The sequence below is a fragment of the Anser anser genome (genome assembly GCF_964211835.1).
Source record: "Anser anser genome assembly, chromosome: 3".
NCBI lineage: Eukaryota > Metazoa > Chordata > Aves > Anseriformes > Anatidae > Anser > Anser anser.
The window spans coordinates 77,592,189-77,609,150 of NC_139722.1; the positions used below are offsets into that span (position 1 = coordinate 77,592,189).

Here is a 16,962-nt window from a genome sequence, read left to right on the forward strand (position 1 = left end):
TTTTTCTATTCCTGTAACCTCTTCCATCTTTTAACCCCCTGTTGATTTTCCCGCACCCCTCTTCTCCACCGTATCTTATTCTCTTTCTATTCATTCATTCTCAATAACCTACAACTCTCTAGGACTTGTTTCTGCTTCTATATACTTCTTTCCATCTCTCTATCCTCACTTCCAAGCTCATATTACACACCCTATGTCTACTCAACACTTATGGCACATGGCCCAGCTTTAATACTCCTTCCATTCTCTTTCTCATGCCCTTTGCCATCACCACTTCTGTTTCTGTCCTTGAGACGGCTGCTCCATCCATTCTTGCTCTGAAACAATCTCAGTCATCCACAGCATCGTCATTTATCATTGTCTTATTTCTTATGCTTCAAGGAAAACAAGATGTCTGTTTCCCTTTTGCCTCAGAAGCCACCTTCTCTTACAGAAACCTTTTTGCTTTTTTCACATCACATGCTATAGATAGGTCAAGGGAGAGCTTTTGATACAGCTGTGTGGGCTCTTGTTGTGAAAACGTCTGTCCTCCTGAACAACGGCTATGTGCATTGAGGCCTTGCTTCAAGGATGTGGTCAAGCATCACTTGTTGGTGGGAAATAGATAGTAATTTCTTTCCTCTGCGCTTCCACACAGCCTTCGCTTTTTTTTCTTTTTTCCATTTCCCTTTTCCCTGTAGTTAAATTATTTAATAATAATTTTCCCTTAATAATTATTTTTCCTTTAATTAAATTATCCTTATTTCAACCCATGAGTTGTTTCTTTCCATTTCTTCTTCCCCTCCTCTTCTGAGGGGGAGTGAGAGAGCGGTTGTGGTGGAGTTCAGCTGCCTAGCAAGGTAAAACCACTACACTCAGGAGTGACTTTAATGCTCAGGCTGTCACTCTTGTTCTCTGCCTGAGCTATGCTGCAGGTACACCTGAGTCTGCCCTTGTATTTTCCTGATTCTGACCCTTATCTTGACCTGATGATGTCATCTGCTGATTTCACCTCAGACCTCCCTCATCAGTACAGACTTCTCTGGCAATCTGGACTGTTGATCCTGGCTCTTGCTGCCTGGTTTTCCCTATTAATGTTGCATTTAAAAAAAGGAAATGTAATCAAAACTGCAGGAACAGGAATATAGAATTGCCTGTTTCCCCTGCCCACGAAGAACTGACATGAGGCCTGGGTCATGCTCTTTTCCTCAAGGCATTACTTAACAGCATCAGTGTTACTCAGCGTTACCCACAAATGATCAACATATATCCACAGGGTAAAGCAGACCATTTTCTCTCAAACAAAGAATTTCTCAATTTTTTCTTGTTTCTGGAAGCTTTTTTCCATGCTTTCTTTTCCATTTTTCCAAGCTCCAGAGTTTGCCACAAACCCAAATAGTATACCTATTCAATTAAGAAAGGTTTCAGTTTCATTCCACACAGGAAAATGGGTAATACCTGATATTTTGCAAACCACTTAATCCCAAACAGTGTTTAACAGGATCCACTTCAGAACTGTGCTGGCTGCTTCCTGTATCTTCTGACCATTAAAGAATGATACCAAACTACTCTGGCAACCCATTTTAAGAAAATAATTCAGTGACACTCAGTAGAAGATGTTCAACTGGGAAAGTCCCCCACATAACAGTTCCCAGAAAGACAGGAAAACACCATTCATTTCCTCAAAATGCAGGACATTCAAGGATATATGTTACATGGTAAAACAGCAAATATTTAATGAAATTAGGCTATTTTTCTGCCAAACATTTTCATCACACATTGCCACATAGTCCTTCAAAGCCAGAGTTCTAATGTTCATAAGATATTTAGGAAATACAGTAGTCACTTTTTTTCAAATAAATGTCTGAAAGCATGCTCAAATTCCTCAAAATGACCTATTAAATATTTACATTTACAGTTTTCTAGGAAAATTTTTGATAGCTGAGATATATTTAGTTAACCAGGAACTTTTCCTATCTCCCTTTAGGACTGTCTCATTTCAAATAGCTTTGTCTTTATGACAGGAACTGAAAATACAAACCTTAAGGGTTCCCTGTTTGAAAACCAAAGACAGAGTGCCTCTGAGGGCACATTATGCTGAAAAGAAACCTTTTATGATTGTAATTCTTTAGTAATTAAATATACACTCCTCTGTGTTTGTGATCCTCAAACAGATCTCACAAGGATAACCTACTGATTATGATAAATTTAAATACAATATGGGATGGTAGCACCATCCATGACTCTTTTTTCCTCATGTTTGCCATTAGAAAACCTGATTTCAAGCATTTAACTTTGCCAGACTTGAACTGTGTCAGCTAAAGTTTTCCATTCTCAAAACCACAAGTATTCAAGCATTTCTGAGGAGTCCAGGGGGGATTTTTTTTTTTGATTTTTTTTTTTTTGAACATGTGACAGAATTGTAGTAAATTTCCATTTGAAAAGATCTAGTGCCTGTGTGGTAAGGCAGATTGTCTCACCAGGAAGCAAAAAGGTGTTAACAAATTATTGGTTTACCAACAAGCTGCACATCTGCAAGTCACAGACAGATGAAAGTCTCTATTCAGCTTGGATTAATGATGCTGTGGCTATTGCCAGAATGCCCTAAATTGCAAACCAGAAAGCCTCAGAAAGCTGAGTCTCACATTAAGCAAATAGAGATGATCCATTAGATTTGGAAGAAGAGATCCTTCTTCAGAGATCAAACTAGCCCAAGATTAGGAAATGTTACTGGGATATGCGTTGGCTGACTGGGGACAGAAAGCAGTTAGTCCTAGAAAGTAAGATATCCACAAAAGGGAAACCTTTCCTTTTTACTTCATTCCCATGGAGACTGTGACAACCTACGTTCTTGGAGCAAGGATTCAGTTTTTTTTTGAGTATGGCCTCTGTATTCTGTCTTACTTCTGCTTCAAAAATCTGGATTTTTTAAAATGTACTAATAATTACAGCTCACACATCCTCAGCAGAGATTTCATATTTTCTGAAGAGTCTATCTCTACTAAACAGGCTGCAACCCAAAGCTGAAGAACACCTTCCTTGCAAATACAGCTCGGGCCGTGTTAGTTTTCTGTATTTGACTAATGATGCCTGATGTGGAGTCCAGAGCTTGCAAATGAGAAAGTTAACTAAATGAAGTCTGAAGAAGACTATCCAAAGAATCACTATGATGAAAATAAAAATTTCAATCCTGCTGATAACTCATAAGTGTAGTGTAGTTTATCAGTGTGTAGCCACAGGATAGAATGTGCTCTCTTGGTTAAACTGGTTTTGAACTGGAAAAGTATTCAGGTGTGTTATTCCACATTCGCTTTGATCATACCAGAACTGATTCTGATATTCAGACTCCTGAGCATTATCAAGCTGTGTAGCACTCCTGTAGTTATTGACAAAATACTTGTATTGTGGAGAGTATCAGAGTATGATACATAGTGACAGCATAGAATTTTGCTTCACAATGCTAAAGCATTTTCAAAAGAACATTTGCTAAGGAAATTACACAACTTATAGAAGTATCTTGATTTATATATACTAAATATTACACGTATAAATTGGAGGTGCTGGTTGAACATAGCATTCTTTACCATACTGAAAGGTGACTTGGCCATACTGATTGATTTGACATAGCAGTGGGGAATCCATTTATTCCATTTTTTAAAGTGGAGTGATTAATGAAATTTAGTGATTCTGTTCTGGCAAATTAAACTGAAGTATAACCACAGTTTTCCAATGGAAAATAACATCTGTCTCCTTCAACCTGTCACATACATTATCTCTATTCTTATCTGTTGTCAATGAAGGCTTAGAATAGGTATTAAAAAAAAGTTTTAAAGAGCATTTATCTCACAATCCTTTTCTACGATGAAGACAAGTAAACTAGGAAGAATACAAAAAAAAAAAAGAATGATTTTTTTCATAAGTTTATTTTCATATTATTTTAAATATTTTCCAAAAAATAATTAAGAGTTATTCAAAGGCAGAAATAGTTTACTTACATTTAAAGGTCATTGAATAATATCAGACTGCAGCAAGACCATAATTTTTTAATAAGACCTTTATCACATATTGCCTACAAAATTTACAGAATGTAGGTAAAGGGTAAAACAGTAAAATTCTGCCTTCAAACAACATTCATGCTGATTCCAGTAACCCCAAAGTTGTATAATAGAAAGACTCTCATGGCACTTGAGACAGACAATTCTTCTCCCTCTCAGATTAATTTAAATATTAGGGCAAAGGCAGAGGTAGCTTTAAAACTGGCAGAGCTGTTATTTTAACTGCAATCTAGAACAAAGTGGTCACAGGCTAGAAAAGCTCTACAGCTTACACCCAACTATAAACACTCAAAGTGTCTTCTGAAAGCCATTTCTCTGGTGATTTTTTCCTGGAATGAAGTCAGAATGAGTAGTCTTATTTCTTGATCTTTTGCCCTTATTTTTGCAATAAAGGCATCAGATCGTACAATAGAAAAACTTTGAGAATAGTTTGAGGAATTTGCAGAAAAGAAAATCAGAAGAAATCTGTACATTAAAAGGGAATATTATACTGCTTGCCTATGGCCAGCTACTGGTCGCCTTTCTCTCAGCACGTCATTATTCTCGGAGTAACAGGTCCAAAGCTCCATATACTGGCAAATCTCAGGGCAGAAACAATTGGAGTTTGCCACCCAAGGTGGCTGTGGTGAGCTGCAGTTCAAAAGAAAAGAACATATGGCTTTAGTAAAGATCTTTCCAGAGAGTGAAGTTTACTTTAGTGTGCAACCAACTGAATAAAGACCATCAAGAAGATATTTACATTACTTCTATGTTAAGAGATCCAGAACTTACTTTAAAAAGTGCAACAACATAACCTGTAGATTATTCTAACCCAAATTAATCTGAAAATTCCATTTTTCCTTAGATTTTTCTTTTTGAACTATTTCAAATTTGTGTCAAGATCAGGTAACATATCAACAGTCTGTAAACCCAAAGCATATGTTTAAACCACGTAGAAAGTTAAACAGGCTTCACTGTGTTTGTTTCAAGAAAGGAACATGGAAGAAATATGAAGGAGATGGAATAAATGGAGATGGAAAATACTACGAATTAAATGAGGCATACCAACAAATGCAGTTTTCAGATTTTCATTGGTGTTAAATGTAGTATAATTTCCTTTCCAAGAAAGTATATTGAAAAAGGACACAAATCGTTATAAAGAGGCAAGCCTCAAAGACGTGTTAAGAGTTGTTAGCTGCTTTAGCTTTCTTTTATCAATTTCACAAAATCTTAATTTTAAAATAAAAGTACTATTTGCTGCAATTTCTTCTATAACAAGCACTTGAAATTCTGCTATAGCTCGGATAGTGATGATCTACAAGCGATACCTTTTATTCAAGTTTATTCATGTTTATCCTTTCATATCAGGATTTACAGTGGCAATAATCTGAAGAGCTAGAACCACAACCATATCTCATGCTCTAACCAGTTCATCAGAATATGGTCTCATCACATCACTTATACTTCGGTTTAACTTTTTCTCATCCTTATTTTTCTTGACCTGTTGTTTGACATGTTTATTCATTTGCTTACTTCCTTTGGCTCAATAAATTATCTTTTTGGCTTTTGGGCTTCTATACCCTCCTTCAAAATCTCCTACGACAAATTATTGTAATCTCTCACAACTGTTATCTACAAAGACTGTGACTTCAGTTTTCTTATATTCTTCTTTCTCACTCTCACTTCTGTAATCTTAAAACTATGAACTACCCAGAACTGTCCAATCTGCTGCCTGTAACTGTATTTTTTTTCCAGTATCAAAGTAGTAATATCCACATTGCTATTACACCTTTCACAAATACTTTTATTGGCTCCTTATCTACCTCTGTAACTTATTATTGGAAAGATGATATATTTATAAAATATCTAAGTAATCTATCCTAAGTTTCTGTATCCATTTATCTTATGAGAAATAAAATGATTTTATTATTTCAAATTATTAACAAAGAGCTGACCTAACCTGAGAAATCAGAGATGGATTCTATTCTAACTGAAGATTCATTAGTAAAACAATTGAATTTTTACAAGACCCAGGGAGGTCATCTGTTCTATCTTTCTGCTCTAGGTGAAACCACTGAAAAGAGTAGAATGGGTTAGCTATGGATTTGTCTTGCCAAATCTAGGAGGCCAAATCTGGGAGAACTACAAGAATATAAGATTTCATGACCTGTTCTAGTTCCACACTGCCCTCCTTCCAATTTCCATCCTGAACCTCAAAAACTGCAGCATGTGGTGGTCACTGCCTTGTGTCATAGCCTACTGAAACACTGCTTGGCATCCACCTGTTAAATGTAAATGCATTTCCTAAAGTACTGTTACATTCCCCTTCCAGAGTCCTACTGTTCATCCACTAAAAATTGTCTACTTCATCTGATCACTTTCCACATATTTTACAACACCAAAGCACAGAATCATAGAAATGTTGGCAGAACTAAAAATGCTCATTTCCTAGCTTTCACATCTCCTTGTTGGTCATGTGCTCCAAGCCATTGATTTTCTCACAAGTCCTTCTCTTTTCCTTTCTACCACTTTTTCAACCTGCTTTCATTGGAAGAAGATAAAAGAGAATGCCCTTAGGCTGTGTCACTCTCCTGAGAAGCATTACACTCTATCTTTCCATGGGCAAAAGGAATATTCCCTAAATAGAGTCAGGATTATAATTATTATTTTTAATCCAACTAATGTTTTAAAAGTCTAATCAAAATAAAGTGATTATTAGACAGTTACAATGATACTATCACTCATAATCTAAATTGCCTACTTGTTACAGAAAAGCTTCACCAAAAAGAGTTTTTGATGGGATCGGTGAGTCATTAGCATCCCAAGTTCTTCCCTGCAAAGTTAGCAGTTGTGTTTTTTTTTTTTTAATGACATATATAGCTAATTCCTGAATTGTATTTCACCTTTTAAAACTGAGTTTATTGCAATGTCACCCTACCCTGTTGACCTGCTTTCTTGTGTCAACTGACTTTAAATCGTGTATTTATCCATTCTTTCCCGCTGCTGAAATAGGACAGAAAGATCATACAGGTATAGGAGAATTTGTCAGACGACCACATCAATAGATTTCTTATTTCAGTTCCTGTGAAAAAATTACATGTATTTCTACATCTGTGACCATGTCTAAGTAGTATGGCACAGCAGTAGTGAATACGTAGAACGAAAGTGTTGGTGCAGAGGACACCCGTGTTACTTGTTTCAGAGGGTTAATGTAACCAGGTCTACTCTAGTCCCATGGATTGAAAGCCTGTTAGCACACTGAGTGCACCTCTGGAGTTCATCTTTTGGTTTAACTTGATCAGAGGCAAATCCAATTCACACCCTCAAGGAGTGTACGGTAACAAGAACCAAAGTTGGATAAGCAGGAACTGGAAGATTCCTTTCAAAGGCATTCAGATCCAAACTAGATTGCTAATACTCACTCAAAGGCAGTCCAGTTTAGCCTTCAGATTTTGGAATGACTCATTGCTTAAAAAGTAATTTCACTTGTTAAATTGGCGTATCTGTTTCAGAAATGGCTGAAGATAATGCAGAAACATCCCAACAACTGTTTTACATTGTGTATTACATTTTGGACAATATAGAAATTTTACCTAATAGTACAATAGCAATATAATAATAGTATAAAATTAATTGCAATCTGCATTAACATGGGCCAAAAGAGCTACTAAAAATCTAACCTGTAGTGCCTTTGAAATCTCTGAATGATTACACTTAAGAGCTATCAAAACTGATAAAGAATATGCTCACATATTTAGAATCCATTGAAATTTGAATATTTTTTTCAATAAGAAATTATGTTTAATTTATGATAGTATTATATTTCCAAACATAGCCTAAAGAAGCACAGTGAACAGAAGTTCCAGAAGGTCCTTCTTGCATATCAGAACATGTGGAGCTACTGCAGAAACTTAATTTTAATAGAAAAAAAGCCAAAAAAATAGCATTTCAAATATTGGCAAGAGAAAAGACAGCAAGAACTACAGGGAATAGCTGCAGTGTTTTTGAAATGATTAGCAAATATATTCCTTAGTTTGCTAAGGCCCAGGAAGCAGAATATACTCTGTAGTGAAAAAGCCATAGTATTTTTTCTCTAAAAATTTAGAAAGCTATTCATTGACTCAAATAATTCTAATGTTTCAGTTCAATTATTTCATTTCAAGTGAAGTCAGATTTGTAAGGGATTTAAGTCACTCAGAAACTGAAATAAGTGCCATTTCAGGAAGCCAAATAAAATACAATGGTTATAATGAAATTATTATAGCTGCAAAAAATTCTTCATTTCTCCTTTTTCTACTGCTGAATTAGTAAAATATTTGCTTTGGGCTCCAAACTTAAGAAGTCTAGGTTTCAACCAATTATATTATTCTTTCTTCTCATATATATATTGATGGAATCATAAATTTGAAACTCTCCTTCTCAATCATTTTAAAAAAAGGAAACAAAATATTTTTAAAAGACCCTATCTCCCCCCTTCTGAAGTCCAGTCTTGCAGATCAAAATGTGTTTACTAGGTAAATATTCTCCTGCAAATATATTGAACTATGCAACTCCTATCAGCCATTACTATTCTAACCTCAGTTACCCCAATTACTCAGCTACGCAATATGCTATTAAAAAAAAAAAAAAAAAAAGCTCAAAAGTGGAATACAGGCAACTGACAGAAGTCACATGCTTGCACCATATACTCAGGAATAAACACTTCCATTACTTTGCTCACAGCGTCATATCAACTGTGAGATGGAGGCAACACACTGGATCTTCCCTGGAAACATTTTAATCTCCTCTTATGCCTTGACTAAGTAGGGACCACTAGATCAGTTCATTTGTTGTTGATTGTTTAACAGATACATGTAAGTGATTTTTATATAGTGTGATGAAGTGTTATGGGAAAGCCCATCGTGTACTTATTTGTCCTGATTATAAGATCACCTTTTCTTTCTTTCTAAAAGAAAGATTAAAAGTATAGAATATAAAATAAAATAAATAAAATAAAATAAAATAAACAAATGTTTTCAGCTGATCCTCACAGAAACACTGAGCTTGCAATTGGATGACAAGGTTCCATCCTGCTGCACTGAGTCCCTCTCACCCCACAGACTAACACAGCTGATTCTGTTATTGCCAGCGGCGATGGTGACACTGGGCACAGAAGATGCACCAGCAAGTCACACTGGTGGCACAGAAGCACAACCCAACAAAAGACAGCCTCTCACTGTGGCTTCGAGTATAAGTTAAACAAAAGTCAGAACAACCGAATGTCATCTTAGCAAGTAATTGTTTTGAAAATTAACTTGGAATTAGTCACACAGATAAAACAGTTAGAACTCCTATCTCTGTAATGCTATGCAGTATTATCTTCAGCTTCATGGTTTTCAGCTAATTATGACAATTGAGAAAAGGCACTGCTCAATGGGTTTAAAGTGTGGTACACAAGAACAAGCACCATCTTTTACTGCACATATTACAATACTCTCACATTACTCACTAATACAATAAATATAAATTTCAGGCAGTAAGCATATATAACAACACATTTTTGGTTTTATCACCTTTAAATGGATAGATGTGATCTCTGAAACTACAGGCAGCACACTCAGAGCTGCAATACACAACTGTGACAGGGAAAATAATGTAGCTAAAGTGAAATTGACAGGAGTACCACTAAAAACTAGTGTTTACCAGTGAAAACACAGTCACCAATACAGTGGTACTTACTGTTGCTCTTGAATTTTACATTGGTTTGACAGCTAGCAACAATCATGAGCAAAAGGACAAGCAGACAATACAGAACTTTATTATATTTATCCTGTTCCGAAAGTGATGTCTAATGCAATGTAACATTCAGCACCTTTATCCCTGAAGATCTATGGTACACAAAGGACTTACCAACACTGTTTTTGTGGTTTACCACAAGAACAGAAACATATAAATAGCACTTATGAAAAGTCTTGTTTTCTTGAAAGATGACTGCTTAATCTGACAGCTATACTCTAAGCGTTCAATCAGTTAGATCAAAGCCACATTTTTTTTTAACAGACAAGACAGAATAGAAATTTTTAATAGTTAAGATAGCTCTCCTATTGCAAAAATGAGAACTGAAAAAATATAAAAAACAGTTAGCAGTTTTTAATCTTAATACGTCGAGGCATAGTCTGCACACATAATCACACAGAGTACAGACAGTGGCATTCAAGATCTGAAGACTTTTCTGTATTCATAGTACCCATAGTTGATATGCTCACTTTTTTCCTCTTGTTATGCTCAGTGCATGCATAGGGTTCATGGAGTACATCTCTGTATTTCTGTTCCCCCAAAAATTGAACCCACATCTCAGATTTACAGAAGGAAATCTCTGAACAGAAGACTGCCAAGAAAATCAGTCTGCACATGTCTGAAAAAAAATCCACATGACTTAGTTGAAAGGATTGACACTTAAGGTAGAATTCACTTCACCTAACTTTTGGTGTCTCTAATATCTGTATGTGTTATGGCTTGAATGTCAGAGATGGCTTGCATGTCTACAGGGACTCAAGTTCAAAGGCCAGTGTGACTGAGATATTAACACAGTTGTTGAAGGAGTCACCATCAATAGATATACAGAGATGTTCTGGATAGGGCTTGGGCCTATAAAAAGAGGAAGAAAGCATTTTCTAGAATTGGTAGGAAGGATAATTGTGAAGAAAGCCAAATTATTCAACAGCTTGAATTTGTATCACGCAAACAATGCCTCACACTTGGCAAGTCTGAGTGGTAGAGAGGCCAAAGAATAGACATTTTTTCCAGACCACCTATATGTGCAGAAGCCTTGTCACAAAACTTACAAGTAATGTAACAGATCTACTGTATTTTTCCTAGTCACTCAGAACAACCAAGCAGATACATAAAAAGGTATATATGAGAATTTGAAGATAAGAATAACTGAATGCAACCTAGAGTGTCTAACCCAGCTTTCTACTGAATCTTTACTGCAGAACCTTGTTTTAAAACCTCAAAGTTTTATTTATATCTTTTTTCTAAATAAAGTTTTCAGGAAATACAAATCTGAAAGCAACACTATTAATTTCATGGCCTTACCTGGGCTTCTTGTTATTTAAAATTCTTAAAATAGTTACAACATGCAGATATGTCAGCAAAGCCAAAATGTGTGGGCATATTTGTTTGAAATTTCTGTCCAGAATACTCAGTGCTCTTATTCAAGTGCTTTTATCTGGAACGTAGGAACAGAGATACTGGACCTAAGACCCACCTAGTTAGACACCATCTTGGAATCTGACTCCAAGAGCACTATAAACAAACGCACAGGGCAGAGTGAGATACACTTGTAGTTTGCACTTAGGTTCAATGTAGAGACTTCTTGAGCCACATACAATTTCTACATATTCAGTAGTGTAGTTGAGGGTTGGCCCTGGTGGTCTCCCTAAAAACAAGCAGACACTGTTAGCATCTAAAATCTGACCTCTGCATACATCCTGCTGCAGCATGGTAGCTGAGTTCTCCCTCTGATGTGGAGCTTCCTGCCCTCACTGATCTTACCATAACACAGTGTTTCCACACTGGTTGTGTTACTACGATATGAGTCCAATACTGTATTCTTCCTATACAAGCCTGGGAATTTCAGCCTGTACATGACTCCTTATTTCTTGCTGAGATTTATTAAATTGTTTCTTTCCGAAGCTGTTTTTAACAGAAAGCATACATCCACTGCTAGCAAGATTTAGTCTATGCTCCCCAAACATTTTGCAACTTTGTACTGAAGTGACTCACCGATTGTCCTTTTTCCAATAAATTTATGATAAACCTAATATATCACCCAGGACTGCCTTCACAGGGCTGAGCATTCTATTCACTCCATCATATTTTTTTAGGTTTTGTACAAATGCAACACTAATTCAGTTCTCAGCAGCATAATTTATATTTTCTACATAACTATTTCTACCCTCTCTCATACCTCTGAGAAAACAGAATTTCTGCATCTTGATCTTTCATAGAAGTGAAATCCAATCAGAAGTCAATCCTAAGCCAATCTTAAGTATTAAAACCTTAGTTTCTTTATGACTAAGATTAACTCTTCTCTTCTGGTCAGAGGTCTTGGAACTTCCTGGGCAGTTTCCTTCATGTATCATATTTTAAAATGTATTGCACATTTAGGCACCTGCATCTCTTCGCTGTCAGCTTTTAATATTACTCATGTGCTCAAAAAAAGCAAAATTCTCATCTATATTTAACAACAATTATATATATTAAATAATATATGTATTCAATATTATATATATATTTAACAACAATTTTATAGGCAAATAAAACCAGTAATCCCCAATAAGTCTTTCCAAGGTGTGAAATTTACTTGACCAAAATACAACATGAATCAATTTGAAATCTATCTTCTTCCTTCTATACTAACATTTACAGATCTTTCTGTTTTAAATCTGGTATTGATGAAGTAAACCTGAAGGAATAAGCTACCCCAAATAACTGCAAACTCCTGTCATGAACCTTATTTGTTTGGCTTTGCCTGCTCAAGCATAAGAATCTGTGTAAAGTGCACAAAAATACCAGCGAGACAATAATAAACAGAAAAACAAACAAACAAATAAATAAATGCCCTCACCTAAAAGAATGTAATCCACTTCATATTTTTTCTTCCTTTAGAGATAATGAACAAACAAACACATAACAGAAGATAGTTCTAATGCTTGTACCACTACTAGAAAATAGTTCAACACCACAGCAATGCAAATGCTCTGAGGATGAGTGTGATACAGAACAAGATTGTACAAAAAGTCCTGTACTCTCCAGATTTGAGATATAAGCCAACATCTGTTAAGTCCAGCAAGAGAGTTTCCTCTAACTTCAAGGGGAATTGGATCAGATCTTCACATAATAATAATAATAATTAATTAATTAATTAATTAAATGGAACGACACACTAATTTAGAGTCACTCTTTAGAACTCACAACAATCAAAAAATCTGGTTTCCTTCTTGCTATTATACTGTTAATGACAACTTACGTAGGCCTCCAAATGCACTTTTTGTTTTAATAGGCCATGTTAAATATTTCAATTCTAGAAACCATGCCATTTTGGCAGTAAACCCTAATGTGTGAAGAGAACTATAACAAAGTAGCGGTAAACATTCCTTACATAACTAAGTCCATATCAATACATCAAATCCCAGCTGCTAGAATACAAATGAAAGGAAATGACTTTAAAAAAAAAAAAAAAAAATCAGGCATAATAAAAGCATGGGGTGAGCTCTGATGAAACCAGAGAATCATTCAATAAACATAACATGTTTTAAAGAAATATGTATGGTGTTCTTTGACAGAAGAACTACTGGGAGAGTGTCCTATGTAAAATTTGTGTCATGAACTTATGTAAATTGTCTTTTCTTTTTTTTTTTTCCTTTCTTTCACTACAGATGTTCTCTATCTCCAGACTTTTGATTTTTGAATGAAATCACTATATTGGCTTTGTGACATCATACCTGTCTTTTTTGTCAAAAAATATTGTTGACGTTGTTATTATTGCTATTGATTTCATAGCAAGATCAAGAAAGCTGGAGTGTAAAGAACAGTCGTTTTAAAACTCCCAAATACCTTAACAATAAAAAGTGAACTTTGAAAAGGACTTAAGTACAATTGTTTTTTTCACACAATCTTTTTATTAAATTTGGCTCCAACATAAAGTTCTGTCCCAACAGGCACTCCATCCTGGTGGTCTAACACCTTGGGGCTGCTTGAAGAATGACTGTAGCCTGATACTTTGAAGCAACTAATTGCAATTCAAGCTAGAACTCATCAATCATAGTATATTCACTTCCAAACAGGTGGGTGGCTCACCCTGCTAATGGGAATGTGTCTATACTGTGTAAAGAAAAATCGCAAATGGCCATACTGAGGAAATAGATGTGATATTACAGGGGACAAACTACACTTTTCTTTGCCAGAAATTATATTCCCAGGACAGGATAAAGGTACGGAAGCACAGCAATGAAATAAACTGCAATTTATTACTTGTGTATTTTTCTTGTGAATAAAAAGTAAACTTCTCTGCAGACCACAGCTCTTACAACAAGAGAATACAACAATTCACCTCCCATGATGCAGAGGTACATGTGTCACATATTATCGTTTCAGAGAAGTAGCTTAGTCCCTTGCTTTGCAATCACAGATATCAATGTTAAATAATTTTCAATATTAAATATAAATTTTTGATTTGCCATTTGTATGATTGCAAGGCAACAGCAATAGAAATAGGTAAAAACACTATATATAAATACTTAAAGCAGCCCTCCAGAATTATGCAATCCTTTCAAATGCATTTCTCAGCTTCTCCATTTTTAATTGAACGTGGACATTGATTTATCACTCAGTTTAACTACAAGAAAGAAAAAAAATATTTTCCCAGTAAATTTTCTTCAACATACTTATATGCAGAAGAAAACAACGGAAAGGAAATTTGTAGTAGATATTGATTAATGGAGGACAAACAAACAAACAAACAAAACAAAACCACACAGTATTTTCAGTATTGTGAACATCATTTGAAATTGACTTTACATAAACATAACAAAAGGTCTAAAAAAACAACAATAGTTTTAGTTATGTGCTGAACATTTGTTCAAAAGGCAGTCATATAAAATCTCTTACTGCATGTCTAAGGTTCAATGGAATCAAAATAGTAAACTATGGACATAAAAGTTCAATAATGAAAACTCAGAAGGGACAAAAAAAGGAAAAGTGAAAGAACTTATTTAATCTTTTCCTGGATTAAGGGACAGAGAAGGGAAACAATACACAATAAATATCAATTTAAGTATTCAATTATAAAAGGCAAAAAATAAAAAATAAATCAAAACAAGAGTGATCCATTATGTGATTATGTTTAATCCATGTTCATATATGAAATTTGAGCAAAACATTGCTTCTTCCCAAATTTCAGCCTGATTTAAATTTCTAAATAAACCCACATACTTAAACCAGGGATTTCAAACTTTAGTACAAGACAAAACTCCAGTTGACTTCCTAGGGCCCAGACTGTAATAAGGATCTTTAACTTACAGTAGACGCATGCAGGTTTGTAAAATATTACTTCATACATAATAATTCCCAAATTGCCAAATACATTTCTAGTTCACCTTACACACAGAAGTCTGGCCCTAACTAGCAAAGGCTAGCATGTGTTTGCATCAAGTCTATTGAAGTCAAGTCAGAAACATTTCTTGAGGCCAGTAAAGCATTTCTAGAAATACAATGCCCCAAACCAGATATGGTGACCCATAGCGCATGGTGACTTAGAAGCGCTTACAAAGAGTGAAAATTTTTAAAATTTTTTTGATATCTCACGTTAACATGATGCCATTCCTCATTTGATGCACTTAATATCAAACCTAGCAATTGGATGTATGTCTTTATGTGCCAATTATATCTTTATTCCAAAGAGAATATTTTCTAATTTGCCCTAACTGGGGGCATTAAATGAATCACTTTAAGCTCTTTCAGTTTTATTTCCACCACAGATATAATAATTTCTATTTCTATGCCTCATTACTACTACCAATCCTTCTTTTGCTCCCACTTTCTTTTCATTGCAACATTAATGAGAAATGAAGATAATTCTTTTAGACTTTTTGTCTAAAACACACTACACAACAACCATCTTTTTATCCTCACAACGTAACAGCTCACTTATTTTCTTGCTTCTTTTCATACTTACAGATGAATATATATTTTTTATTATTATTATTTTGGGACTATTTTTAAGATCTCATTTACTTCAACTTTTCAAGTCTGTCATTTAAATACTCTATATGTTGCTAACGTTTTATAGATATGAATGTGCCAACAGATACTGGTCTTTCAGGAAAGTATAGTTAGCTTGCCTTGGAGGAAGGTCATCAGAGATCTTTGCAGGTCAAAAAGGTAATATTAGCTAATAATCATAAAAACAGATGCTAAACTGATCAAAAAGACAGGTTGTACAAAGTAAGTTGAATAAGCTTTCAAAGTCTTAAAGATGGATAATGGGACTTCTTGTGAATAGATTTCTTAGGCAGTTTTACCAGTTCATTTTGTGGTTGACTTCTGATGTTGCTATCAGTCATGAGGGAAATAGTGAGCAGTTTGGGTCTGCTTGCACTATCAGCCTGAAACATAGCTCATGGTATACCATTTAAAAAATAAAATATAAAATAAAAATAAAAATAAAACAAAATAAAATAAAATAAAACAAAATAAAATAAAATTAGGCTTTACTCCTCCTTTTCAGGGCGTGCTGCTTCACTGGTCTCAGTTATGGGAATTTCTAGTATAGTCAAAGCAGTGCATGTGCCCTTCACCAGACAGTATAAGGCTAGAAGAGGAAAAGTAAATCTTAAATACCAAAAGGTTTGGCAATGACATCTTGTTCAGTATGAGATAATGTTCCCAACTGAATTGACTTTGAGAAGAAGGTAGAAAGGAGACAATAGTCTCTGAACAGAATAACCACTCTGCACACAGTTTGCAAACTCAAATTCTAAGAAAAGAAAAAGAAAGATAATTGAGCCAAGAAGTTCAGGAAAGAATAGCACTAGGAATTATATTTTAGAACCATTTTGTACTGAAGAAGCAGGAGAAAACACAGTAGTAACAACGCACAGGAAGAAAAGAAAAACAGAAATTGTAAAACAAAACATTATTTCTCTGGAAGCACACAAATAGAATTACAAAAGCTTAGAATTACAAAAGGAGTAAAAAGCAATATATAGCAGACATATAAAGCATACTCCTGTCCCAAGAAGGAGTGGGACATATGTGCCCTTTCTTGTTACTACCTAAGTTATGAAGTCTCTGCCTTCAAGTGCTGGTGGATCAGCCACCCACTTTGTGCATGTACATATACACTACCATTAGAAATAAACACAACATAGCACAAACATTTCCTCTTCTACTATAATCTTGGTTT

At 35.0% G+C, this 16,962-nt stretch overlaps 1 protein-coding gene across 1 annotated transcript in view; it reads right to left on the reverse strand.

The window, feature by feature from the left end:
- Positions 1 to 3,616: 3,616 nt before the first annotated feature.
- WDR27 (WD repeat domain 27) overlaps positions 3,617 to 16,962 on the reverse strand; it is a 133,438-nt gene continuing 120,092 nt past the window's right edge. Inside the window, exon 25 of the mRNA XM_083830480.1 lies at positions 3,617 to 4,664. The gene's annotated coding sequence lies outside the window, so the exon portion shown is untranslated. The remainder of the gene's footprint in view (positions 4,665 to 16,962) is intronic.